Source organism: Lissotriton helveticus, chromosome 2_1 (genome assembly GCF_964261635.1).
Source record: "Lissotriton helveticus chromosome 2_1, aLisHel1.1, whole genome shotgun sequence".
NCBI classification, from domain to species: domain Eukaryota; kingdom Metazoa; phylum Chordata; class Amphibia; order Caudata; family Salamandridae; genus Lissotriton; species Lissotriton helveticus.
This window is the reverse complement of record NC_136059.1, coordinates 157,835,444-157,857,774: the sequence shown is the minus strand read 5'-3', so window position 1 is coordinate 157,857,774 and position 22,331 is coordinate 157,835,444. Positions and strand designations below refer to the sequence as shown.

General features: G+C 45.8%; 1 protein-coding gene across 7 annotated transcripts in view; it reads left to right on the top strand.

Moving 5' to 3' along the window:
- Positions 1-22,331, top strand: part of UNC13B (unc-13 homolog B) — a 3,555,093-nt gene that overhangs the window by 2,848,107 nt on the left and 684,655 nt on the right. The gene's annotated exons all lie outside the window — the stretch shown is intronic.

Below are 22,331 nucleotides of genomic sequence, written 5' to 3'. Positions count from 1 at the left end.
GAATTAGATATACGATATTGCTTGTCCGACAATTTGTCATAGTTGCGTTCCGTCGTACAGATATCGTGCGGTTGTTAGTGCTGACAGTCTCTCCCACGATAGCCTGAGGACAGATGTGGCATGTCCCACATTTGTGGTTGCCATATATGGGTGCAAGTCCAGTTATGGAGGTTTGGATGTTTTCGGACGTTTCTCGAAATTTGCCTCTTACCAGATGGTTTTTCAAGTTGGGTTTTTTTTTTAAGGCAAATATCGGTCGGGTCAGGTGTGGCTTCTCACTTTCTACATTCAGGATGTGCCAACTTGAATTGATGGCCTGTCTGATCTTGTGGTTCATTTCAGAGTGGCGAGTAACACAAACAAGCTGATTAGTTTTTTCAGAATTTCTTGATGTGAACATAGCCTCTCAGTTGGTGTATCTTGCCCGTTTGAATGACTCTTTGATTAATCTAGCTGGGTAGCCTCGAAACCGGAGTTTCTTTTGCAGGATATCAGCTTGTGTCAGAAAGTCATGTATATCAGAACAATTTCTCCTAATTCGGAGAAATTGACTGTAAGGGATACTATCCCTCTGACTCCGCGGATGGAAGCTGGAGTACTGGAGCAAGGTATTCCGAGCCGTAGGTTTAGTGTATAGTGATACCTTGATGGTATTTTTGTCATGTTCAATCCAAATATCCAAAAATTCGATTTTGGAAGTACTTGTGTGACTGGTGAATCTCAAATTAGCGTCCGCCAAATTGAGCCATTGGATGAATTCAGATAGCTGTTCTTCAGCCCCCTTCCAGATAAAAAAGATGTCGTCAATGAACCGTTTCCAGTTCAGGAACCCTGAAAACGCCCTGAAAAAACGGATTTTAAGCCTTGTCCAAAGAGGGGTCAATCAAAACCATATATGTGAGGCGGAAGCTGAATTTTTGACCCCGAGTAACACCAAAATGCCTTTTATATATGGGCTTCCTAAGACCCATAAGAACAGCACTGATCCCCCCATGCGACCGATTGTCTCGACCATTGGCTCTGCCACCGAGCCACTGTCAAAATATATTGACAAATTCTTAAACCCAATGGTGACTGAACTTGAATCATACGTGAGGGACACGGGACATCTTATTCAACAAATAGAAGGACTACCATTTCATGAGAACTCTGAAATAATGGTTACCCTCGATGTTGAATCATTGTATTCTAACATACCTCAGGAGGGTACATACGAAGTCATTGAAAACATACTCTCTAAAAAACCTGGGATTACTAATTATGATTTCATCTTGCAATGCCTCAAGATAGTTCTCTTTGAGAACTATTTTGAATTTGATAACACCATATACAGGCAGGCTACTGGAGTCAGCATGGGGGCAAGCTGTGCCCCTAGTATAGCGTGCCTATACATGGGTGAATTCGAAAAAATCAACATTTTCAACGAAATGGCCCCCTTCTTTGAGAACGTCATGAACTGGAAACGGTTCATTGACGACATCTTTTTTATCTGGAAGGGGGCTGAAGAACAGCTATCTGAATTCATCCAATGGCTCAATTTGGCGGACGCTAATTTGAGATTCACCAGTCACACAAGTACTTCCAAAATCGAATTTTTGGATATTTGGATTGAACATGACAAAAATACCATCAAGGTATCACTATACACTAAACCTACGGCTCGGAATACCTTGCTCCAGTACTCCAGCTTCCATCCGCGGAGTCAGAGGGATAGTATCCCTTACAGTCAATTTCTCCGAATTAGGAGAAATTGTTCTGATATACATGACTTTCTGACACAAGCTGATATCCTGCAAAAGAAACTCCGGTTTCGAGGCTACCCAGCTAGATTAATCAAAGAGTCATTCAAACGGGCAAGATACACCAACAGAGAGGCTATGTTCACATCAAGAAATTCTGAAAAAACTAATCAGCTTGTTTGTGTTACTCGCCACTCTGAAATGAACCACAAGATCAGACAGGCCATCAATTCAAGTTGGCACATCCTGAATGTAGAAAGTGAGAAGCCACACCTGACCCGACCGATATTTGCCTTAAAAAAAAACCCCAACTTGAAAAACCATCTGGTAAGAGGCAAATTTCGAGAAACGTCCGAAAACATCCAAACCTCCATAACTGGACTTGCACCCATATATGGCAACCACAAATGTGGGACATGCCACATCTGTCCTCAGGCTATCGTGGGAGAGACTGTCAGCACTAACAACCGCACGATATCTGTACGACGGAACGCAACTATGACAAATGGTCGGACAAGCAATATCGTATATCTAATTCTGTGCCCATGCAATCTCCCATATGTTGGGGAAACGGGCAGAGAATGTAGAGTGCGGATAGGGGAACACAAGTCCAACATCAGGAATCAAAAAACCACAGCCCCCATAGTAAGCCATTGGCTTGAGAAAGATCACAAGGAACACGACCTTCGTTGGTTCATCCTAGAAAAAATAAAAGCGAACCCAGGAACTGACCCCGTAGGTTTACGAAAAAAACGGGAGGTTTTCTGGATCTTTTTCTTGGATACTGTAAACAAAGGACTTAATGAAGAATGTCCCTGGCACCAAGCATTTTTGTAAAACATTAACTTCGGGACGATCCTGACTGACCCCTAATTTTTCAAGAAATAGCAAATTGAATTAGGAAGTAACTGCTTTGCATTGGATATTCAATGTAACAATGTGGGAACTTGGAACTCCTCTAGGGAAGTATGCTATAATAACAATACACTTACACCTATAATAATAATACATAATGGTTTAATAAAGGCTAATAGGACAGCAAGATCAGTGCCTTATTAAGAGTAATAGTCAAGTATCCTTGGGCATTAGGCCCATTATCTATATCAATAGCACTTGAATAGCCTTTCTTAGATGGCTACGACTATCTGAATAGTGATATATAAATCTATCGGAAAACGTCATCCGTATTTACGTCGCCGATATATTCTATATATAACCCGAGAAATAGGCTTCAGTCTGAATAAACTCATTGTATCATAAATTAAAGTTCATTATGGCAATATTTTTAAGGTATATGTCGTCTAAACTAGGTAAATATAATCCTCTTTTAAGATGACGATCAAAAGGAGGCATAGACTAGTTATCTAACCACCGATTGCCTGTTCCAAGATGGCCGCCACCGAACTTTCAATAACGAGTTAGTCCGTCATCAACCACATTGCCCGCTTTGAGATGGCCGCCACCTAACTATCGACAATGAGCTAGCCCATCATCGAGTCCATTGCCCCTAAGCAGCTGACTAGCTCCCATTTTGGCGCGAAAAGCTGGCTATTTAAACACCTACAGGCTCAGTATGCTTGTGAGTCTTGTCGCCCGTGAAGAACGGTCGAATTGGCTGATTGACGGAACCCCATTTATGGACTGCGCGTCCACTACATTAGGTAAGTGTACTTTGCCGACACCCTCGTTATTCCAAATAGAATGCGCCAAGACCGTGTCTCATAAGCTGCCCCTCTCTTTTTTATACCTAAACACTAGGTGGCACCCTCGGCAGCAACGCACCGTTCCCAAATCGGAGAAACGTAGCGGCCGTCTATATTTACATCTAACGGTGTGTATATGCAAGGGACTCCTGATGCCATAATATTCATGGGTTACTCGCTATTGCTTATACTCATTATTTCAATTGCTTACTAGGTACTTCCTCGTGCAATCCGCTGTCCTACATATACCAGTAGCCTTGGTGGACCTATACCTTCCAGACTCACCGTTCTTAAGTCTTCTATCATTTACGGTGGGTATAAATCATTAGGGACTATACCATGTATTACCTTGTAATTAATAGCCATCATGTATACTCACTACATAATCTTACTTCAGGGATGTCTGCTTGATACCACCAAAACTTCGAAAACACAGCGGCCCTTTAGTCACCTGCCCGCTGCCAACCCCTGCGTAGTGGAGCCTACCTTTTGGTATACAAATTTAAAGACTCAGGTAACAAAATTGTGAACACTGGCCATTGACTGAAGAATTTAAACTAAAGCGGACCGTTAATAATTAGAGCCTACCCATTATTATTTAGGAGATCCCTGGTTCCCTGAGAATACAAGGAATGCGTCTTTGCGTTGGAGAACCTTGTGAATACTACTTCAGGTAAATCGAATTATGGTAGTCTCCGGACATAAACCTAGGCCTAATCGTCCTTTATTCTTATAAATTACATAGAAAATTCTTTATTTTTTAGGTCCTGTTCTGTAGCATCAGCCTTGGGTTTGAGCCCCCAGAATATTTCCAACTGAAAACTTGTAATAGGTAAAACCAGAGTGTATACCTTGTGTCCCTGTTGTAACAATGTTCTATTAAGAATAACCAGACATTATCCAATACCACTGTTGTTTGCTCTTATTTATTCTATGCTTGCCTCGATTTTGGCTTTCAAGGTTATTAAAAAAAAAAATTCTAAAAAAATCCCATTTCTTCGTTTTGGGTCAAACTTATCCAGCTAAAGGTTGGGCTCCATAACACTGTAGCCCCTAGCTGCCAACCTGATATACAATATTAAAAAAAATTTATTTTTTTTTGCTCTTGGTCAACATGTGTCCCAGAATGACTGTATGTTATAGTGCTATTCATTGTGAAGTGTGTAAGAAGATAAATGTGTCCCTGATTGGTTACTTAGCTCTGGCCATCTAATTGCCTTTACAGACCTCACCTTACCGGGAGTCTGCTTCTGGGAGTGTCCTTAGGTAGTTTGGTACTGCATACTTTCAAAATGGCAACCACGTAGACATCAAATTAACAGATAACAATCATGGTCCAAAAATTCCGTTTGTTTAATAATGTGTATTAGAAAGATAAGTGTCTTGACAAATTCATTCTTTATATAGAAAAATACTAAGACATTGTGTTTTATTTTCAGATCATATTTCTCTCTCCCCTCCCAGTCAACAACTCCCAGCCCTGACGAAGGTGTGGCCTTCCTGGCTTGTCACCGAAACGCGCGTCGGCTCATGTCTCCAGAAATACGGCATACTGTGTTATATTAATTAGGGGCCGTACTAAGATTATTTGTCTGGAATAATATTCTGTTCTATGCCACATATCTACCATCCATGTGTGACATACAACAGAACGATGGGAATGTATGGAAGAATGTAAGTGGAATGATAGAACTTTAGGTAGGATTATTTTGTTGAGAATCTGATAGAATGAAAGTATGATTGAAGTGTGAATTGTTGCTGGGTAGGTCTCAAAGTGAAAATGCATCTTTGTCACTTTTATCTCTTCCCAATCTCCTATGTATGTTGTGCAATATTATGTGTTATTTATGTATGTTAAAAAATATTTTTTTCTACATCAATTCTAAAAGTGTACAGATAAAAGAAAATAAAATAAAAAAAAAAAAAATAAAAAAAATAAAAATACATATATCTTTGCTAAAAATCCTCTCTTGCATATATTTGAATTGTGCAAATTTTGACCTGTGCAGTGCCAACTCCTAGAATTATCACCCCACATATATTGGGATCCCTGTTTCGGGACCACTAGATCAATTGGCGGGGTATGTGCCTTGTTCTTTATTCAGTTTCCTTTTTCCCCCTACGACCTGCCTGCATCCCGAAAGAAACCCACTGGGGAACCCCCTTCTTTCACTTTTTTACTACTGAGAGAGTCTTCTAAGTTTGTCTAAGACCGCTAGAATTTCCCTAAGGGTTGTCTGGATTAGTGCAAGGTGCCTAGTTACATAAGTATACACTATATACCAAGCGTGCTTCTCACACAAGAAAACACATCTTGAGTCATCACTTTATTGGTGACCACGAGTGGCGTCCCCACCCAGCGGTGGTTAGGACATGTTCCCCCTTTTGGTCTCTCCCCAGATTGACCTTTTACTCCAGTATTGGAACTTTCATAGATTCACATGCCTGAATTAATCCCCGTCGTCGAGACGGGAGTCTCCGGTACATAAAAAAGCAATGCATAGCAGTATAGCAAACTGAAAAAATGCCTAGGCCCATTTTCCTTTTGCAACCCATAGCCTTCGTTATGTAAAAAGGCCCAAACTTTTCCCTGAGCTAATCAGCTGTCCTCACCCTCTAGAACACTCCTGAGAGAACCTCTTGCCCCTCAGATTTTCTACCTCACGTTGTGCTAGGGAGTCTCCTTTGAGCTCTGCTCAAAATCTTCATTTGATACTCTTTGACTGGATTTTTGGAGTTCCCCTTTTTCTAGATTGAGTTTTTTGAAACCTCTCTGTTTCTTCTACCATGGCTGACAAGGAGAAGAAAAGCTTATTTAGAGCTTGTGCCACCTGCTCTAAGAAAAGGCTTAATACAGATGATCCTCATGAGGACTGTATATATTACCTTTACCCAGATCATCAGGCGAAGGAGTGTAAGATTTGTCGCACTTTCTCCAAAAAGACCATGAGAGATCGTGAAGGAAGACTTCTACTCTGGTCCCAGAAGGCCAGGAAGGCGATCCTCTGAAGTGACAGTGAGGAAGAGTCAACATCATCCAGGAGATCTCAAAAGAGGAGCAGATCTCCACAGGCTCATACCTCAGGTGAGAGGCCTGAAAAAAACCCTAAAAAGACCACTCCAGGGTCTTCGGGTCGCAGTCCCTCAAAATCTCCTTCAGGAAAGTCTAAGATCTGCGTCGTCGACGAGAAGAACATCATCGTCGATGAAAACACCATCGTCGTCGACAAAAACTGAGGTAAAGGCTGTATTGCCGTTGACGCTTCTGCCGTCGAGGACGGAGTCAACGACGACGATATAGACGACGAGCCCTTCATCGACGAAGGCAGTGACAACCATGTCGTCGACGGGATCCTCGACGACGACATCGAACATGGGGCCGTCGACGACGGTGATGACAATGTCTATGATAACGTCGACGGTTATGATTTCGTCGACTGCGGCGACGACGGGCTCGTCGACGACGGAAAAAACACTGGAAAAACGTTTTTTGGCCTGGAAGAGAACAATAACGCCAGAAGTTACGTCGCCTAGTACGGTGTCACCTTTGGTTCCTTCTCACCTTCTGGAGGAGGACGATTCGGAGGAAGAGGATGATGGGGTCCTTTCGGATATGCTAGCAGCCCATCTCAACTAAAGGTTAAGTACCAGAAGGAAGACTCACAAGATGAGTATGAGGAGTTTGAGTCATCCCCAAAATCAACACCACCAGGAACAGAGGGAAGAGATGACAAGTGTGCCCTCTTCTTTATTGAGAGATCTTCAATACTTGCTGGAAGATTATAGAAGAAGATATCCTACACCTCAGACGACTAAGGAAATCCCTGACGTTACACCTCGACCACGCTCTGTGCTGGGCACGCCGGTGTGCAGAAGAGAGATCTTGCCAGAACCTTTGCCTAAGTCTCTGCCATCGAGACCTCAGCGGGATCCCGACACAACTGATGAGGAACATGAGGATGGGGAGATTATGGATCCTAGCAAGGAGTGGGACGATTACCTCATTCCTTCACCCTCGTCTCCTTCACCGAAACCCGTGAATTCCCCACCAGAGGACATTGGGGGGTTTCATAACCTGATGGAAAGGGCCACTAAAAGGTTCTTGCTTTCCATGTCGGAGGATAAGGCTGAATGCTTCTTATATGACTTTAAAGAACCCTATCGCAAATTGGTTCGATCTTTGCCGATTGTGAGTCATATTTGGGAGAAGGCCTAAAGGTGATGGAATCACCAGCTACAGTGACCCCAGTACTCGCAAGATTAGACAAAAAGTATAAGGCTGACTGAGAGACATGTCAACCTTCACCTGTCGAAATTCATCGAGGCAGCGGACGGTCTAGACCCTTCACAATCTGGGTTTAGACCCAACCATAGCACAGAATCAGCTCTCCTCTCTGTGACCAATACCATCAGGATGGCACAAGATGTGGGAGGCTCAATGATTCTAGTGCTATTGGATTTGTCCGCTGCCTTTGACACGGTGTCTCATGACATCCTCATCAGTCGTCTTGAAAAGGTGGGAGTGGGTGGAGTGGCCCTATCATGGCTGCAAAGTTTTATCTCGGGCCGCTCACAATGTGTTCGCCTGGGCTCCCACAGTTCCATCTATAGGGAGCTCACAAAGGGGGTTCCACAGGGCTCATGCCTGAGCCCTACTCTTTTTAATATATATGTGGCCCCCCTGGCGAATATTGTGAGAGAATATGGGTTCACACCAATATCCTACGCTGATGATACTCAGCTTTTATTTCCCTTCCAGAATATGACAACCGAGGTGAAAGACTCATTTGCTGCTGGAATGAGAGCCATTGCCGGATGGATGACCTCCAATTGCCTACAGTGTAATGTGGGCAAGACGGAGGTCATGCTCTTCGGTAATGCTCCGCTTCTATGGTCTCCTGAGTGGTGGCCGCCTGAACTGGGCACGGCTCCTTGCCCTAAAGAAAACGTGAAAAACTTGGGCGTTAAATTGGACCAATCCCTAGTACTCAAAGATCATGTCATACAGGTTACAGGAACCTGTATGAGGGTGATTGGCCTACTTAGAAGAGTCTTCCCCTACTTAGCAGACCAACATAGACGTACATTAGTACAAACTTTGGTAATCAGCAGGTTAGATTACTGTAATGGACTACTTATATCAGCCAACGAAGAACAACTAGGGAGGCTACAAGTGGTACAAAATACGGCCGCTAGATTGATCCTAAATGTTCCTGCCAGGACTCCCTCCCGTCCCCTACTAAATAAACTCCACTGGCTCCCCATTCGTCTGAGAGTGAAATTCAAGATTTGTTGCACCATCCACAAATGCTTGTTCGGCATTGGACCCAGATATCTTGTAGAAGTCTTTAAGCCTTACCAACCAGGTCGTTCTCTACGATCAAAACATCAGGCTCTACTCTCGATCCCCAGAGTTAGAAAAGAGAGACAAGGAGGTAGAGCCTTATCTTACAAGGGCCCTACTATCTGGAATTCCTTGCCACTCACCCTCAGACTAAATTCCAATCTACCTGCATTTAGGAAATGTTTGAAGACTTACTTATTTTCCACTCAATAGCTCCCATCTGCCAATCATCCATTTTATGTCTATTTCTGTCTTTGTCTTGGTCATCAGAAAGAACAAAGCACGGAGATATCTCTTCGGAGATCGAATTCCTGCGCTATAAAAGAACCTAAAATAAATAAAATAAAGGCGCCTGCAGATGCCCCAGCCTGCCTTTTGGGTCACCCCAAACCGGATTCGGTGATTACACAAGCGGCGCAGCAGAAATCAAGGAATCTGTCAGCTCCGATTACAGCACCCCCAGACAGAAGGAAGGAGGCTGGACAACGCAGGGAAGATATTTTCCTTGATGTCAGCTCTGTTAGTAAAGGCCGCAAATGCTCTAGCCATCCTGGGAAGGTACGACAGGCAAATGTGGTGCGACCTGTCACCTTATATTGACCACGTGCTGGATGCGGAGAAGCAAGAAGCCAGAAAGATTCTTCTGGAGGGGGAAAGAACTTCGGCGGAAATCATAGAATGTGCTATGGATATAGCAACTACAGCTTTCAGGTCTCTGGGAGGTGCGGGGGTGCTATGCAGACAAGGGTGGTTAAGGTCTACGACGTTCAGACCGGAGGTCCAGAATAAAATCTTGGATCTTCCGTTCAACGGCGAAGACTTATTCGGCAAGCATGTGGATGACGCGCTGCGGAGTATCAATAAAGACACTGATACTTCCAAAGCTTTGGGAACTCTGCAATACAGAAAGGTTCCTTATCGTGGCTCTAAGGGTAGGAGTCAAACATCATACAGAGGAGGGTATCAGCAGGGGATATATTCTTCGTATACCTCCACTTCTCAGCCCTACCGTCAGCAGTACACACAGCGACAATCAGAAGGTTATTCCAAATCTGCTCCAAGAGGTAGAGGAGGTCGTCAAGGTAAGGACAACGCCCGACGACAATGACAACCTGCGAATGCTGATCGCACCAGATACACTAAGATCGTATGTTCCCCTGGGTGAAAAGATTTCCCGTTTTCTTCACAATTGGCAAATAATAACCACGGACCGTTGGGTCCTCAACATTATTCGATTCGGCCACACTCTAGAATTTCTTCAGACACCCCCTCAGACGCCACCGATGAATCACAAGGTCAATCATTTGCATTAAATCCGGAAGGAGATTCGGACAATGCATGAAAGGGAGCAATAGAACCGGTACCGAATTCTCAGAAAGGAGAAGGATTTTACTCCAGATTTTTTTCTAGTCAGAAAAAACATCCTACAATGGCGTTCTATTCTGGATCTCAGATCCCTGAATACCTATCTCAAAAAAGTCATTCCGGATGATTTCTCTGCAAGACATCCTTCTACTTTTAAACCCTGGGGATCATATGACCACCTTGGACTTACAAGACACGTACTTTCATGTCCCAATCTATCCTGCAAACAGACAGTACCTTCGTTTCATGGTGGCCGGGGAACATTACCAATTCAAGGTACTGCCGTTTGGCCACTAGTCAGCCACAAGAGTGTTCACAAAATGCCTGGCTCTAGTGGCGGCTGTTTTAAGGAAACAAAAACATCAGGTTTTTCCTTACCTGGACGACTGGTTAGTCAAGGCACCAACAGAAGCACTAACCAGAGCATCAATGGGGGCGTGCATAGACTTGTTCACCAAGCTGGGATTGACTCTGCACGAGAAGAAATCATCCCGTCAACCAAAGAAAAAAATTACTTTTCTGGGAGCAATCTTAGACATGGGAGACGACACGGGAGACGACGCGGAAAACAAAGCGTTCCCCTCCACAGAAAGACAACAAAAAATAACGTCCCACTTCCAGAGATTCCTAAAAAGAGAGTATCTTTCAGTACGCAGGTACAAATCATTGCTGGGGATAATGTCAATCTTGCATTCCCCTTGTGCCCCACTGCAGATTAAGAATGCGGCCGTTACAAGAACAGCTCGACCTCCAATGGCGTCAAGCACAGGGGTCCTTCGAGGATGTGGTGCGAGTGACACCGGTCATGCTGCAGGCAGCTGCGTGGTGGACGCAACAACAAATCGTCTCTCAAGGGCTTTCATTTCTCACAGCTCCAGCCCCATTGGTAGTGACTACAGATGCATCCCTGGAAAGATGGAGGGCATTTCTGCAGGACCTTCAGGTCAGCGGTCGATGGAAGTTAAAAGAACAACAACTACACATAAACTTGCTGGAACTAAGGGCAGTGCGCCTTGCATTGCTGGTTTTCCTGCCACGGATCAGGGGTTCGTCCGTGTTGATAAGAACAGACAACACGACTGCAATGCACTACTTAAACAAGCAGGGAGGCACAAGATTTCTCTCCCTTTTTTAAGAAGCGCAGAAAATATGGAAATGGGCTCTACAACAAGGAATATCCATGTCTACAGAACACCTACCAGGGGATCAGAACATCAAAGCAGATACTCTCAGCAGGCTCAAAACTTCCTGCCACGAGTGGGAGTTGGACCAGAGAATCCTGGACAGCATTTTTCGGACATGGGGCAAACCAACGGTGGACCTCTTCGCCACAAGAGAGAACAAGAAATGCCGGTTCTTGGCAAGCTGGCTTCCCCAGGGGCATGGTTCGACATCTTTGCCTATGCTTTTCCCCCGATTCCCCTCCTGCCAAGGGTTCTCAGGAAAATGAAGAAAGAACCGTGCAGGCTGATCCTGATAGCCCCTTGGTGGCCCAGAGAGCACTGGTTCGCGGAGCTTCTGCTGTTGTCAGAAGCGCAACCTATTCGCCTTCCGCCAATACCGTCACTCCTGACAGTGTCCCAGGGACAGGTGCTCCATCCGGACCCGAAATCCTTGTACTTAGCAGCCTTTCTCCTGGGCACTGTGAGTTCCAACATCTGAATATTTCGCAGGAATGTAGAAACATCCTATCGAAGGCTAGGGCAGAGAGCACAAACAAAACCTACAGGATGAAGTGGAAGAGGTTTCGTCTCTGGTGTCAACGCAATGGTACCCATCCTCTGACGGCGGCACCTCATGATATAATTCCATACATCTTGCTATTAGTAAAGTCTGGCTTAGCTCACGCTTCTTTAACCCCTTCCATGCTCATGACGAGCTGAGCTCGTCATGAACAATGGGATTCAATGACTTTCAGCACAGAGGGTAAATTCATGCAGCACTGTTGTGGTTAAAAGTGCATCTAGCTGCAATATCCCGATACAGAAGATCGGCATCAGGCCCTTCCTTATGGTAAGCCAGGATTATCAAGCAGTTTATGAAGGGATTATTCAGGGTTTTCCCTCCAATTAAACCTCTGCCACCGCTCTGGAATCTCAACATAGTATTGTCTAAATTGATGAAACAACCTTTTGAACCCATACACATAGCGGACCTAAAAATGTTATCTTGGAAAGTGGCTCTTCTCCTCGCTCTGACTTCAACTAGGAGGGTAGGAGAACTACAAGCTCTCACAATTCTTGACACTTTTTTACAGTTCAAAGTGGACAGAATGAATCTGAGGACTAATCCAAGATTTATTCCTAAAGTGCCTACTGATTTCCATTTGAATGAGCCATTGGTGTTGAAACGTTTCTTTCCTCAACCAACAACAGCGGCGGAAAGAGCCTTACATTCATTAGACGTTCAGAGATGTCTCAAGTTCTATCTTAAAGAAACCAAACGTTTTCGGAAATCTTCACAGCTCTTTGTCGCCTTCAGTGCACCTAGAAAAGGTTTTCCTTTATCAAAACGTGGAATTGCCAGATGGATTTCCAGTGCAATTGTTTACTGTCATCAAGCTGCTGGGAAGCCTCTGAACTCACGAGTGTGTGCCCATTCGACGAGAGCAGTGTGCACATCCACGGCGTTATTTGCTGGTGTGCCTATACAGGATATCTGCAGAGCAGCGACCTGGGCATCTACGCACTCATTTACCAAGCACTACTGCTTGGAAGCAGCCGCAGAGACGGAAGCGGCGGTGGGAGAAGCGGTGCTGAGACAGATCATCCAGTAACGGTGAGCCTTTTTTACAACCCTCCATCCTTTTGTCTTGTTTACAAAGTCACATTTATGATACTGTACTAAGCTTTATAATGCACCGGTTGTGTTGCACAAGGTTGAAATGTAAGAGACAAATGTGCTTTGTGATGTTACTGCTCACTATTCTAATTCAGGCATGTGAATCTATGAAAGTTCCAATACTGAAGTAAGAAAACAAGTTACTTACCTGTAACTGTAGTTCTCCAGTATTGGAAGCTTGCACAGATTCACATGCACCCCCCCTCCCCCCGCTGAGAGGCTCACCTCTGATTTGGCACGACAAGTGTTTGGTATGCACAAGTGTGCGAAAATCTGAGGGGCAAGAGGTTCTCTCAGGAGTGTTCTAGAGGGTGATTACAGCTGATTGGTTCAGGGAAACGTTTTGGCCTTTTTACATAACGAAGGCTATGGGTTGCAAAAGGAAAATGAGCCTAGGCCTTTTTTCAGTTTGCTATACTGCTATGCATTGCTTTTTTATGTACCGGAGACTCCCGTCTCAATGACGGGGAATAATTCAGGCATGTGAATCTATGAAAGCTTTCAATACTGGAGAACTACAGTTACAGGTAAGTAACTTGTTTTCTTCTCTGTTTGTGAGAATGCACACTGTCCTCAGTTATGTGCCCTTCAGTCTCCGCCACAGCAATTCCTGGGGTATTTAGATTGACATAGAATTTCTCCGTTTTCCTTGGCATCTCCCCTAATATTTGATACCTTGGGTGTTTTCTTAACAGTGCCAAGACTGAGCACAAGTCCTCCTGATTGCACTAAATTGTCTGACAGTATGCAGACCATCTGTAGTCTATCTGAAACTCTCACTGTGTCTTCATCTTCCGATCAGAACTGACTTCCTTTCAAAGTTAGAGGGGGGGGGGCAAATCTGTAAGTTTGGTTGGAAATTATGTATTATTTGGTATGCAATTGTGAGACCTTCCCCTCTTCAAGCACATATAGTAGCTGTTATGTTTGGCCAAGCACAGACCTATGTTGCTGCTTTGTCTGCACTTCTTTGTCAGATCAGACTTCTCTGTTGATCTGTCCAATAGTTTTGGGGCTTCTGAAGGAGCTTTCACGCTTGTTCCTTTTAGCCCCTTTCTTTAATCCCCAACCTTCCCTTAACATTTATTGTGGGCTAGGGAAACCATTTTCACCCTTATTTAGCTGCCAGTTCCAGCCTTTGACGACAGCCTTTTTGGTGGCTTGTCATGTTGGAATGGCGCATCCGTGAGCTCCAGACGTTGTGTGTGTGACTGCCTTTCACATACTTCTGCCCAGACAAGCTGGTTCTCAAGTCAAAAGTGTCTTTCTTATCGAAGGGGATTACCAATTTACATATGGGGCAGTCCATTACACTTCTCATGTACTTTCTTTCACCTCATCCCAGAAAGTAGGAGAAATTCACAAGCATGAGTCTCCTCTGAACAGCCAAAGCTTTTAGTGCGGTTAGCAACTACAACGACAGTGTAAAATCTTCAGACCAACTTTTTTGGGATATGTAGGTAGCAGGAGGTTCATGGGGGTTAAGAAGAAGAAGACCCTTTTGGTGGATCATTCTTTTAATCAAAATCTGTTATGGCTTTGCCAAAAAGGAACCACCAGAAAGAAGTGGATCCCACTCTACCAGAGCAAAGGCGTGTTCTTTGGCATTTGTGAGAGTTGTGCTAGTATCAGAAATATGCTGTGTGGCGTCATGGACTCCCTACACGCAGTATTAAAGCATTACATCTGAAAGAGACAGTTAGTTATAGATTCCCTACTTTAGAATTTCCCCCAGGCGTCAGACTGGATCCGGAGATTTTTTTCTTAGCCATACCCCTGCGCGTCGGTAGGTGGTGTCAGTCCACTCTGCGTCCATCATCGGCGTTGTGGTTGCCAGAATAACGTATCGTTGCCTACTTGGACACCGCATACGGACGTCAGTACTTTCTTTTTCTGCGCCAGCCTAGCACAGATTCGGAGAGAACTACCTCTTTAGTCACTTTTTGACTAAGCTTTAATCAACATTTTGTCGACATTTTTTGAGTGTTCGACTCCTGGTGTGTGAGGGATGTCCCATTGTAAGACTGACTTCAGGCCTTGTGGGGCCTTTTTACAGGCTAATGTTGGTGACGGACATGCACCTCATGTGCCTTTGGTGACTGGCTCTTTGCCTTTAGACATGGCTGGAACATCAGGTTCAACACCTGGCAGGTTCTCTGAATGCCAGGGCGGACGAACTCAGCTGTCGGTGCCTGATAGATCACAAATAGCGTCTTCATTCGGAGTTGGTGCAAGGTCTCTTTCAGTGGTGGGGAGAGCCTTGGTTAGATGTGTTTGCCCCCGAAAGAGTACGCGCAATGTCAGCAGTTTTGCATGTTGGAGTTTCCAAGGCAGCACTCGCTTTGTGATGCTTTTCGTTGCGATTGGAACACCTTTCCACCTGTACAACTTCTCTCCCGAGTGTTGAAGATCAAGCGTGCCCTGGCCCAAGTCATTCTTGTGGCTCCGGACTGGGCACGGAGAATCTGGTGCCCCGAGCATTGCCATCGATTCTCCGATCGGGAGGATCTTGTGTCGCAGCAACAGGTCCTCCACCCGAACCTGTCCAGCCTCCACCTTCTTGCATGGAGATTGAGCGTTGACAGCTTTTGACCTCCCGCCCGAACTCTGTAACGTCATCTTGGCAGCCAGGCGCCCGTCCATTAGGACCTCTAAGCCCCTCTTTCAGATATTCTTTTTTTCATCCTTTCTAAGGTCCAGCAGGGCTCTGCTCTAGGCATTCTGAAAGGCTATCTTGCAGCTATTTCTGCTTTACTTGGGCTACCAGATCAGCCCTCTTTATTCCAGCCCCCTGTTGTAAACAGATTCTTTAGGAGCATTGTTCATCTCTTTCCTCTTTCATAATGCCCCAGTGGGACTTGAACCTTGTCTTAACTTACCTTATGTGCACTCCTTTCAAGCCTCTTCACAACTGTCCTCTTAGGCTTCTCACTCCGAAGACTTCCTTTCTTGTCGCCATCACCTCTGCTCGCAGGGTGAGTGAGCTTCAGGTGCTTTCTTCTTAGCCCCCTTTCTTTTTTGTGCATCCGGATAAAGTGATGTTGAGACCCTCGTTCCTTCTTAAAGTAGTTACCCCTTTTCACATAGGACAAACTATCACTTTACCAACCTTTTTTCCACCTCTGCACCCTTCCAAGGAGGAAGAGAGACTCCACCTTCTGGACCCAAAACGTGCGCTGTCCTTCTACCTTGCCCACACAAAAGACTTCCGGGTGGATGATCAACTCTTCGTTGGCTATGTGGGTGCCAAGAAAGGTCGGGCTGTCCAGAAGCATACCATCTCCTGATGGGTTGTCCTTTGTATTAAAATCTGTTACGCATTAGCGAAAAAAGAACCTCCAGTGGGGCTGGGTGCTTATTCCACTAGGGTTACGGTAGTAACTAATGCATTGGCACGTGGAGTCCCACTCCTTGACATCTGCCAGGCAGCAATATGGGCATCTATGCACATGTTCACCAGACATTACTGCCAGGACAGCTAAGTCCGATGGGATTGTTATTTTGCCTGTTCTGTCCTCCAGGATTTTCTGGTGTGAATTCGGTTCGCAGACCCTCCTCTGGGGTTGACATAGCTGGGGTATCTATTCTAAGGTAAGGTATCGATAAGTAACTGTCTTTTTCAGATGAACAAGTTACTTATGTTCGGTAACGATGTATCTGTAAGAGACCTAAGTTAGTAAGAGATTCCTTACCGCCCCACCCATTCTCCCTGCTCTCTGAACTGACTTCTAGAGTAAGGGACTCCCTTACAGGACCCTAGTTGTGGAGCACCACTGTTCAGTGTCTTTCATGGCTCTCTGTTTCTGGCATGGAAACTCTTGTTAAAATCGACCTCAGCGCGCAGGGGTGGCATCTTAATAGGCCAATGACCACAGCGCCAATGACAGACATGGAGTCGACCAACGCCACCTACCGACGCTCAGGGGTACTGCTGAGAAAAAATCTTTGGATCCATTCTGATGACTGGTGGAAATTCTAAGGTAAGAAATCTATAACTAACCTACGTCTCTTACAGATACATCATTTAAGAAAAAAAAAATCTTTTTATTCAAATAACAGGCTCCATAAAAACAGTTGTATACTGTAAAGCATCTGATAGTATGTGGACAAACAGAAGGCAAAGTCATTCATAATTCCATTTCAAACATTTCGATCCGCATGCAAAGACAAAGATACATACATCTTATTAGCAGGATTTAGAGACAGACTGGGTAGCCATTAATTCCCCCCTATATAACCTCCATGCCGCCCATATTTTCTCCCACTTCTTACGACATCCTCTACTTTTCTATATCACTTTTTCAGCCCTCTGGCACCAATCTAGATCCCTTTCCCAATCCTCCACTGTCGGTAAGACATTACTACCCCATAGTCTCGCTATATTTCTTTTGGTGACCATACTTGCTAACGCCAGCCAGACCTTTTCCCACTTAGGCCATGTGATGTCACTCGTCACCCCCAAGAGGTGCCATCGTGCCTCCAATGGGACCTCAGTGACGACCACCTGAGACATTATGTCCGCTAGTCTGGACCAGTAGGCCCAGATCCTAGCGCAGTGCCACAAAATATGGAAGAAGGTGCCCTCCTCTCCACAATCCCTCAGGCAGAAGTGCGAGTCAACATAACCTGTATGGTATTGTGTCGTGCGCGGTGTGTAAGAGCGATGCAGAATGCACAGCTGAACAAGCCTAAACCTGGCGCGAACTGCCACCTCTCGGGGACTCTGCAGGGCCTCCCTCCAATTGTCTTCCTCCAACAACCCAACCTCAGACTCCCATTTTTCACGCAGAGGTCCCAAAGGATCAGCTAGGTTATTGATTAGCTTTTTGTACGTAAGGGAGATGGCTTTATCAATCAATGGGTCCAACATTAGTCTATCTTCCAGTGGGGCATAGTCTGGTAGCTGTTCCCCGTGGTGTAGATGTTGGTAGATGGCATGTCGGAGCTGCTGGTAGTGAAGAACTCCCCGTTTCCCATTTGGAATTCTGCCTGTAGGGTAGTGAACTCTAGCATGTCCCCTCTCTTCCAGACATCTCCCAACACATCAATGCCAATTAGGCTCCACCAGCAAAGGCCCTTCAATTTAACAACCTCTGAGAGATAGTTCCCAGCCCATAGTGGGGTTTGTGCTGTAAGCTTCGCTTCCCAACCCAGCAGTTTGGTCGCCCGTTTCCACGTCTTCACAACTGTGGCCGTTTGTGGTGGCAGAGGTGGACTGCGCCTACCCTTGCGATAAAGAGCTGCCAAGTAGGTATTTTCCCCCAAAGACCATGTGGTCCACCATGTACGCCGGCTTATCCATCGGGGTGAACACCCACCCGTTGACGTTGAATAACTGTGCCGCCCAATAGTAGAGCCTGATGTCAGGGACAGCGAGCCCTCCCTCACATACCCCCCGCTGGAGCTTCTTAAGTGCAATTCTCGGGCATCCCCCTTCCCATACAGATACATCATTAGCGAAGGTAAGAAACTTGTTCTACTTGGATTCAGGGTTAAGAAGGGATGGCTATTTTGCTGGTTCCGTGCTCCCAGAATTTCCGGTTTGACCCTTCCTTCATATACACCGTCTTGGCGAGGGTATTGCTGTGGTTTCTGTTCAAAGGGTGAGGAATCTGCTGTAAACAGAATCCAACAGAATAAAAAGTTACTTATCCCTGGTAATGACCTCATGGGGGGATAATACTCCCTCTACTCTACTCTACTCTACCCTCCCCGCTCTGAAGGATGGTCGTAGTTATAAATAATAATGTTCTAAGTTAGGTCACATGCACTTCATATTGATTTCTGAATGAAACCAGCCTTCTCTTTGCATCCAAAGGCTCAGAAAATATGGATGGGTAACTGATGTCAGAGCAGTACTATATGACACCAGTGACGCCGTTTCCAGGCACCAACTGACGTTGTTGGGTAGCCACCAACACCTACCAGCGTAAGATAGTTATAACATTTCTGCAGGTAAATGAAGTGTCCTCCACTTCGCGCCTGCTGCTGTTACTTCCTGCCTTCAGCAGTGCTCGCGAGCTGATTGGTCGGCTCCCAGCCAATCAGTGCATAGCCCGGGTGGAGCCTGTTGAGCCCCCGTGGCATTTAAAGATTGCCGCTATGAGAACCCGCAGCGGACACGCGCAGTGGGCGTGCCGCTGGTACGCCACAGGCACGCCTAAGGCAAGCCCGTCTGCACCTGTCCGCGACTGGTCGTCGCCACCAGGAGCCAGGGACCCTGCCTCTTTCAAGGCACTAAGATTAGTTTATTCACGCAAAACCTTCCTGGACCTACAAAAAATGGATGCTTGTGGGACTCATAACTGGGCCCCAGACAATTGCCCTACCCTCTGCGGACAGTGAAGCCTTAAGCTAGTACCCCCTGGGCACCCTATATCCTCAGGTCCCAGGACTATGATGCACTCCATCCTGAGTATCGACTGCCGATCTCTGCCTAAACACCATGCCGAGGTATTTGACCTCCTCCAGGATCGATCACCGGAGGTCCTTTTCTTAACGGAATCCTGGCTCACTGAGATGTCAACGGCCATACTGGCGCTTGCCCTCCCTCCAGGCTATGCTATATGCAGTCTCAATAGAACAGGGCGATGAGGAGGCGGTATAGCGATTGTCTATAAAGCCGTCCACACCTGTAGCTTTACTCCCCAAGACCTACCAGATTGTGAGAGCGCGCTTTTTAAAATTGCACTTAGTGCAAATGTTACCTTTTCTGGCCTTTTAATCTATCGCACACCCGGTCCGTCTAAAACCTTTAGAGAAGCCTTGGCAAATACTACGTCAGTATTAGCCCTTCAGTCGGCTAACTTCAACATTATCGGTAACTTGAATCTTCACCTAGAGGCGCTAGAATCCCTGGATATCTTCAGTTTCATAGGTGATTTAGCAGATTGCCAGCTGACCCAATTGGTTCCCGGCGCCACTCATAGCGCCGGGCATCTCCTTGATCCGGTCTTCACCAACCTTGAGTCACTGGAAGTTCTAACTCCCCTCCCTAGGATCTGGACAGATCATTCTCTTATCTTAATGCGGCTAATTCTGGCTGACTTTAAGTCCCAGTCACACCTGCACCCCTCACGGAAACGGCCTTGGCATAAATTTGACCAGGAGGCCTTCCTCACTGCCTTGAACACAAATCCACCTGATAGAGCCATCAATGTGGGAGAAGCTGATGCATTCTTTCAGAGGTGGGTAACCCAAGCCCTAGATATCTGTATTCCTCTCAAATTCACTCACTCTCAGGGTACGCAGGCTAACACCTGGTTCAACGAAGAGCTGACCCTAGCCAGGAAGAACTGCAAAGTTCTAGAAAGAGCATGAAGACGCTCATATGACCTTGAGGCCAAACTACTATACAGAGCAGCTATCAAATCTTACCACAAATTAGTGCGTAAAACTAGGGCTGCTCACTACTCCAGCCTGATTACCAACAGCATTAATCGCAGCAAAACCATATTCTCTCTTCTAAAGGACCTGGTCACTCCTCCCTCGGCTTCTAGCAGCACTATATCCTCCAGTCAACAGTGCGAAGAGCTGGCCAACTTCTTCATCGAGAAGGTGGAGGGTATTTATCATAACTTTGCTCTTACTATAACTCCAGCCACTATTGGGAGAAACACGCATACTTGCTCTGAAACCGTGTCTCTTACTTCACTACCCACTATTCTTCTCATAGACCTGGAGGGGTTGGTGTCTAAAATCAAATCAGGGTCTCCAGACGTCCCCCAAAGACCTGATGCGTTCAGGTAAGCACAACAGGTCCTTCTTCCAAAATGTCTGGATCTTCTCAATTTATCCCTTACCTCAGCGGTAGTCCCAAAATCATGGAAACATGCTAAAGTGGTCCCTCTTCTTAAAAAACCTTCAATGGACACTTTCAAGCCAGAAAACTACCGGCCAATATCATTGCTTCCATTTCTGTCCAAAATTCTGAAAGCCTTTTTGAATTTGACAATAATATTTAATAGCTCACAAAATGGCTTCCGGACGCGATACAGCACTGAGTCGGCACTGCTGGCGGTGGTAGAGCAATTGAGATCTGCTGCGGACGTTGGCAAGACCTCAGCTTTAATCCTGCTGGATCTGAGCGCAGCATTTGACGCGGTCTCAAACAAAATCTTGCTCCTCCGTTTGGAGGAGATAGGGATTCGTAATACAGCCTTGTCATGGTTCTCTTCTTTCTTTACCGACCGGACCTTTCAAGTTATAGCCCCTCCCTTTGCCTCCCGTGTCCATCCTCTGCGATGTGGGGTCCCTCAGGGCTCTACGTTGAGCCCCACGCTCTTTAATATACATATGAGTCCTCTGGCACGGCTGGCTAAAGCAAGGGGAATCTCCCTAGTGTCATACGCTGATGACACCCAACTGGTGATCACCCTGTCTAACAATCCCAGCCAGGACAGAGAAAAATTCAGAGAAGACATACTGGCCATTGCAGAGTGGGTGACGGCTAACTTCTTGCAAATGAACACGGCAAAATCTGAGATCCTTCTGTTTGGCAAAGACTCCCATCTCTGGAACAATGAATGGTGGCCTCCAGTACTTGGAGCCCCTCCAGCCCCCAAACTCGCAGTGAAAAACCTGGGCATTATGCTGGACAAAGATCTTACCTTCGAGACACACGCCAAATCTGTGGCAGGGAAATGCTTTGGGCTGCTTCGCGGCCTCAAACCGATACTTGGTCTATTTAATGCCCACACGCGACAGCTGATCATCCAATCCTCCATACTGGCCCGTTTGGATTACTGTAATGTGCTTCTCCTTCTGTGAAATAAATCTGTGCTAAATCGACTGCAACGGGTCCAGAACGCTGCAGCACGAGCCATTTTTTCCCTCCCCAAGTACAGCCATGTCACTAACCTCCCTTTCCACCTCCATTTGCTGCCCCTTGCACTTAAAAGCACTCTGCACCGTGCACAAGATCCTGAACGTCATTGGCCCTCACATTCTGAGCGATATGTGCTCCCTCTATTCCCCGCCGCGCGCGCTGCGCTCTGCTAAACTTATCCTCGCGCAAATTCCATGCTTTTAATGGACCAGATCTGGGGCCCGCTCCTATAGGCGACTGGCCCCTACCTTATGGAATTCCCTTCCTCTGCATATCCGTTGCATTGCTGATCACCAGGTTTTTAGACGCCTTGTGAAGACTTGGTTGTACTCTCAACTCTAATCCCTCCCTGTCCCTCACTTTGCCTTGCATTAGCGCTGGGATGCCTCTTTGTCGAGGCAGCCATGCGATTTACTAGTATTCTAATCTGATCTAATCTCCAGAAAGACTGTTATTGAAGGTAAATACCTTTTTCTTCAGTGGCCTAAGGCATGGGTGCATGTTAGCCAAAC